Raw genomic sequence first — 7,134 nt, forward strand, 5'->3', positions numbered from 1 at the left:
GGCCAGCTGGGCCAGGTAAGTGGCGACAGGTAATTCCCTTCTCTCTCTGTTTTATTATTTACTGTTTTCTATTTTCTGTAGTTTGTTTTGATTTAGTTTAGCAACTAAATCATTTAAATAAATTCTGTAGATTTTTATGTGGCTTGCTAAAATATATACAAAGCCACTCACAAACCTCCAGAATTATTGGAGTCATATTTAATATATATTTAAATATAAATCCAAAGCAAATAGTTATTGGATTAATTCAAATGACCAAAATAATTATCTCTGTGACTCCAAAAATATTGGTTTAAATTTTACCTCTTACCAATATTTCCATGGAATAACAGGAACATTTTCTTGGACACATTTGAGAAGATTTAATTGTTGGTTATTTTTAGAGGTTTCTGAGGCTTTGAAAACTCCTCAATTCAAATTTCATTTGAAATAAAACATGATGCTCACAAGAGGTCTAGCCTAGTGCATAACAGGACCAGGGATGTGACAACTCACCCCCTCTAAACAAAAATCTCGTCCCGAGATTCAAGCGTAGGGTAGGGTGAAGGGGAAACGCAAACTAGTATAATCTTCACGATCCAGGTTGCACTTCATAGGAACGTTGATTCGATCACCATTATTGTCTTGAAGTCTTGTTCTGAGAAATCCTGTCAACATGACATGGAGGGAAGAAGGAGACTCTAGAAGGGTCGATCTTCTCGAAGATCGAACAACTCACGGAATGAGACATAGGACCATCTCTCAGGTTGAGACACGAGATACACATCAAGAGGGGTGGAAAGAAACGGATGACGAAGGTTCACTAGGTAGACAACAATTCCACACCTAAGAAGGTGGTAAACGATTGTCAACGTAGCGAGGAGTTAAGTTGCCATGATACCATAACGATACACCTTAGGGAAGGTGACTCGTAGAGATATCCCCTTAAGTGGCAAAAAGAATTACTTTTGATTCAGAGATCATTGAAACTCTTTAAACCAGCCTAAGGCAACTCTCGAGCGATCGTTTATAGGGGGTCGGTAGAATGGCATACTCCGACTTGGATGATGTGGATTACCTTGTTGAAGACAACGTAATGGATGAATTTGCTTATCGCCGGAAATGGAAGAGACCCATGGTAGAATGGCACATTGGCGGTGCAAACTGGGAACAAAATGCAAATGCTGGGAATGATTCTGGTAACTGGGGAAAAACCCAACAATAGAGAGTGGATTCACTGTTTGAAAAGTTCATAGCATTTGCCGAGGAAACTGAGAGGAATCCCAGTTAGGGATGATGATAACACGTAGCGCTTTTGCGTGCTCTCAAGAACTTGAGCATTTCCATAATCATCAAGGTTTTACCAACATCCATGTCAAGGGTCCGGTAACACAACTTACTACCACGATGAATGGTGATGGAGGATGCAGATGCAAAGGAAGATAACACCTTCTCAGATTTCACCCTTGGCGGGGCCAAGGAAATAAAATCTGGATGATCGACCGAGAGACATTTAGCACTCCGCTTCTAATGTTCTCCTTGATGTGCTAGTGTAACCCACTCATAGATATGGTTTGATATCTAGAACATCAAGTAAAAAGGTCGGACTTCGGAACACAGAAATCCATAGGGGCAACTAGGGAGTAATCCTACGAAATCCCTATGGGGAGGTGGCCAACTTCTCCAATCAAGATACTACAATAATAGGTCTCCTGGCGGGGTGTGTTGGCCACGACATCCACCTTACCGGTTTCCGAGGGACCAATATTATAGTTCTTGGGAAATGTTCCAAACCATCATATCTGCCTGTGATTCAGATCTGGTTGGTGTCAGGATATTCCAGACTCATCGAGTCTGGGAAGAAAAATGAAAGTTTGCAACACAAATCGACGAGATGACGTTGCGAGATTCTCGGGAAATGAACTACGATAGTAAGCTCCAAAACATGAGCTGGTTCTGCTACAAACATGTGAACACGTTGTCCCAGACAAGCATGACCACGTGGTAGTCTTATAATAAAACACTACCAAGTTCAGGTGGGGAACCATCAACGAGGATATCAAAGTTCTTGATTAAGCCCGGGTTAGCTTTTATGAAGATACTCCTTCTCCTTGAACGAATCAGTCAGTGGCTTGGTGTGCTAGGATACACATATGGAATGAAGGTTGCAAGTCTCCAGACCACAGAATACTTCGCACGTGTGCATGACTGACTTGCGATGATTCCAGAGGAAGCAACATTGACTTTCTCGAGTCCACAGCGGCAACTTGCATCAAATGCACATGAACTAGAGGAAGTCACTTCTTACATCCGAACATATGCTTCATGAGCTAGCATGAACAAATGCTTTCAAAAGTTTCCAACACTAGCTTAATGTTCAACAAAATCATGGAGGAGATAAGGATGTTGTCAATGGGCTCAACAACAATTCATCTAGGTTTCCTTTTAAAAAGGAATTCCATAGTTAAGTGAACACGGTGATAGCATTGGTCAGACCAAAGATATAATGATGTATGCTCGAGGGATCAACCACGAATAGGACAACATTACGAGCATCGTTGGTACTGATTTGATTTGACGATAGCCCACACTCAAATCAAAGGATAGATAAGACAATAGGTCCAGCAACTGATCACAGGGACCAGTCGATGAAGATATCATCTTCTTTCAACACACACTGCACAAGAATATCCCTTTGGAACGAACTAAGTCAGGCAAGCTTTTATCCTCCAACTCTCCAAGTTGTTGTCTAGCTTAACCAACTAGCTCAGGGTATCCAACACAGATTCTTGGAGAAGGGGTGGTTTACAGGAATAAACCAACTTGATCACGAACTCAACATAGCGGTCAGGTGACAACCTGGTAATACTTCTGAGAAGATAATTGAAACATCACGAACCACCGGTATGTTACTAAGCTCGAGAACAATCTCGCTTTTGAGGCCAGACGATATGATCAATAGGGCAAGGATTTGAAATAATCCTAACTCATCAATCGAAATGTGCACCGAGAACAAGGACTAGGTAGCATGATCAACCTTAGAATGATGATTCAAAACCAACACGCTAAGAATGAAATTATTGTCCATTAACTACTAAGCAACAAGGTTGCTAGGAGTATTGATTTCACACATCACAATTCATTTGTCGGTATTCCGGTTGCATCAACACGAGGGCCGAGGAATGACTAATGATGGTGAGAAGTATCACTACGTCAAAATTCATGAGAGTTGGTGCAGTTCTCATGACAATTCTGACATAAAGGGGGTAATACTCCAAAGTAGAACAGAACCAAAAGCTGGATTTGCATTTGATCTGCGGAATACAACTATTTTGACCCAATCCTAGATATGGAAGAGGTACTGGAGTTTGTTTCTCCAAGTCATTCAGGACAGAATGGCTTGACGGACCACAAGAGTAATAGACATCGATAAACGAACGCACGCATACTCTTGACTATCAATTGATAGACGAGGGTCAGAATGCAACTAAAGAGAACAACTCAAAGGAACATATAATTTTCTGAGTTGTGGATGCATAGATTAGTATGTCGAACGAAGTTCAACATATTTCTTCCGGATAACCCATGCAGAAAGGTAGAACTGGCAGAGTCACGATTTATGAATGGAGAACTCCTCAAGAGTACTCTAATTGTGATCTTTTGATCCAATAAACATCTGCCATAAGCGGTTCTTAGTATTTGGAAGAAGGAAATACCACAGACCTCGAGGACTATCGCAAAGTTACTAATATCCTAAAGGAACTAGCAAACACTATCAACATGAAGTAAGTAGAGTGAATCTCGGGTTCAAGAACCCAGGAATAGAATACCTATTATTAAGTAGCATCACGGGATGCTTTCGAGAATGATGGCCAGAATCATCACACTGGGAACACAAATCATGGCTAATTACTAGATGATCCCCTAAGACACCTTAGGGTCATAATAATATCTCCAACATATATGTCAAGGTAACGGAGTACCTCCACTCACTGATTAGTGTGGTTAATCTGGCCAAAGGCACATCGGAAACATGAGGAAGGGATTTGCAAATGCATCCGACTATTTAGAAACCTGGGATGACTCGGACAACATAACGGCTGTAAATGCTCAGAAAAGATTTGAGACATTCACAAAAATGGTGGCATAACCACTCAGAAGCACAATATCAAGGTTTGGAGATCAACAATTAACATACAGAGGTAGAAACTGAACTAAGGCTTAATCCAACAATCTATAAGTCTACGGATTAGTAACACGTGATCCTGATAGAAAGAAGAGAAAGCCTAGTTCTTAATCCCCGTAGAAGAGAAGATGATGACTCAGATCAGAAGGCCATGGGGTATAAGGAGTAAAAAGAGCCTTACGTTCCATCCCACAATCAATTCCCCTACATATAACTAAAGAATTTCTAGACTCAACTTTGACCAGTTTGGCTTGGTAATCCTACAGGCAGTCAAGCTCTGATACCAACGCTGTCAGGACCCCGACTCAATACCACATCGATCTAGCATGTAACACCTCATATCACTTTGCAGCCTCACGCACGGTATTCCGACGGGTGTCGCCTTACCTTGGCCCAGGACCGTTTGCGTCTTTTGGCACACGTATATGACAGTGTCGCTAGCATCCATATGATAAGGAGCCCGGGCTGACATGGCTAGTCGTAAACCCAAAGTGGCACAGACTTACAGGGACAGGCATCCATGACCCAGCATCGAACGTGTCGGTCATCAGCGAGTGAATCCAGGCTGTAGCACTGGGCTAGCAGGACTCCGGTGAACCGGGCTGTAGCGGGCTAACAGGACTCCGGTATTCATCGCGTGACATTTCCCCGAAGGGACAGACACAGGAATGAAGAAGGACACATGCCGGCCAGCCTAAGTGTTCCGGAGCAGTAGCAAGCTACCATGGCTCGGTGGAACACTAGGAGACATTTCCCGGTAAGAGAGGCTACTAAAGATAAACAACTAGATGGTCAGATCCCACACATACCAAGCATTTCAATAACATACACACAATATGCTCGATATGTGCAAATACAACATGGCATCACAACATGACTCTACGACTCAAGTAATTTATTCAATAGGCTCCGAGGAGCGAGATATTACAAACATGGGTCTCATGACCCAACAATCAGAGCATACAAATCAAAGCACAAGCGGAAGCTATCATGTCTGAGTACAGACATCTATAAATGAAAAAGGCTGAGAAGCCTGACTATCGATCAGATCCTGCCGAGGGCACAAGATCGTAGCTGAGGTAACAAGCTAAACGTCGAAGTCCACGCGAAACTACTAGTGAGACCGAAGTCTCTCTGCAAAACATAAAATAGGCAAACATGAGTACAAATGTACCCAGCAAGACTTACATCAGATCTATCTACACATGCATCATTATCAACAAAGGGAATGGTGGAGTTTGACTGCAGCAAGCCAGCTTTGACTCGGTGGCTATCCTGAACTACGACTGCAAGTAACTCTTTTGAGGTGGCGCACACGAGTCCACATATTCACCATATCAATACACCACTATGGATCCGCTCCCGTCTCCCTACGAGAACGCCATCCATAGCACTCACGCTTATCTTGCGTATTTTAGAGTATCCACTTTCACTTGTCTACGAACTGATATAAGCAACCCAGAAGTCCTTTACCGCGGACACGGCTATTCGAATAGATGATGTTAACCCTGCAGGGGTGTACTTCTTCATGCATGTTTCCACCACTTAGCGTCTGCACACGACATGTGCTCGGCAGACTTCAAGCGAAAGCCGACGTGGGTGTAGACCACGACCAACCTAAACACTCAAGTCTCTAGTCCAGGTTTATCGCCTATTCGGGTTCCATCCATGAGGAGATCCGGCCGGAGTTTCGCTCACAGCCCCAAACGATGTGAACAGGGTTCCCGAGATACCAAACGGGCATCCGGTACACCGTGCCACGTACCTACCGCATCACAGCCCACCCCTACGGTCAGCGCTGTCCACGGCCTCCAGTAAGCTACAAACACCAGAAACTACTTGCAACTCCTGGACAGAGGACTAGGGTGAATAAGAAGTCGAGCGTGGTCATATTTCAGGGCCCAATGTATGGTAGTAGCTGAATCATGGATCACAAACACAGAACTCAGTTCCTGAGGACGGCTTCAATGAGACAACCCACCATGTACTCCTACATGGCCTCTCACCGCTACCTTTACCAAATCGTGTTCACACACTTAGCTCACACACAGTAGGACATGTTCACACACCTCTGATTCATCCCCGATGAATCAGACCTGACTCAACTCTAAGCAGTAGCAGGCATGACAAGCAAGCATGAATGAGTAGGCACAACAGGGCTCAAACAACTCCTAATCATGCTAGTGGGTTTCATCTATTTACTGTGGCAATGACAGGTCATGCAAAGGATAAAGGGGTTCAGCTACCGCAGCAAGTAACAAATATGTCGTTGTTGTCCTAATGCAGTAAAAGAGAGCAGGAGCGAGAGAGTGGGATTTTATCGGAATGAATAAGGGGGTTTTGCTTGCCTGGCACTTCTGAAGATAACATTGAGTCTTCATCAGTGTCAACGATCACATCATCGGTATCACGTCTATCGAGAGGGGACAAATACCGGCAACACAGAAGGGAACACAATCAATGCAATGCACAATATGATGCATGATCATGACATGGCAAAATGAATGTGTTTTGGGCTAATGCAACTAGCAACAGATTAAATGAAGTTGGTTTGAATACAAAATTCAAATTCAAACTCCATATGTGATTATTCAAATGCCATTTAATTGATTTGTGCTAAACAGCAGCTATAAGTTGTTCTAACATGCATGAAAATGGTACAGATGGATTCCTTGAATTTTTCTGATAATTTTTCATATATAATTTATTTAATTTGGAGTTACGGTTAATTTTCTATGATTTATTGAAGTTTTAGGCATTTTCTGGAATTTCCTAAATATAATTAAATCCAGAAAGTATTACTGCGTCATATTGACGTCATGATGACGTCAGCAGGTCAACGTGGCACAGTCCGGTCAACCCCTGACCGGTGGGTCCCGAGTCTCAGTGTCTAACTAACTAATCTAACTTAGTTAATACTAACCTAACTTGATTAGCCGGGCGGGGCCCGCATGTCAGTGAGAGAGGGG

Source organism: Triticum dicoccoides, chromosome 1B (assembly GCF_002162155.2).
Source record: "Triticum dicoccoides isolate Atlit2015 ecotype Zavitan chromosome 1B, WEW_v2.0, whole genome shotgun sequence".
Taxonomy (NCBI): domain Eukaryota; kingdom Viridiplantae; phylum Streptophyta; class Magnoliopsida; order Poales; family Poaceae; genus Triticum; species Triticum dicoccoides.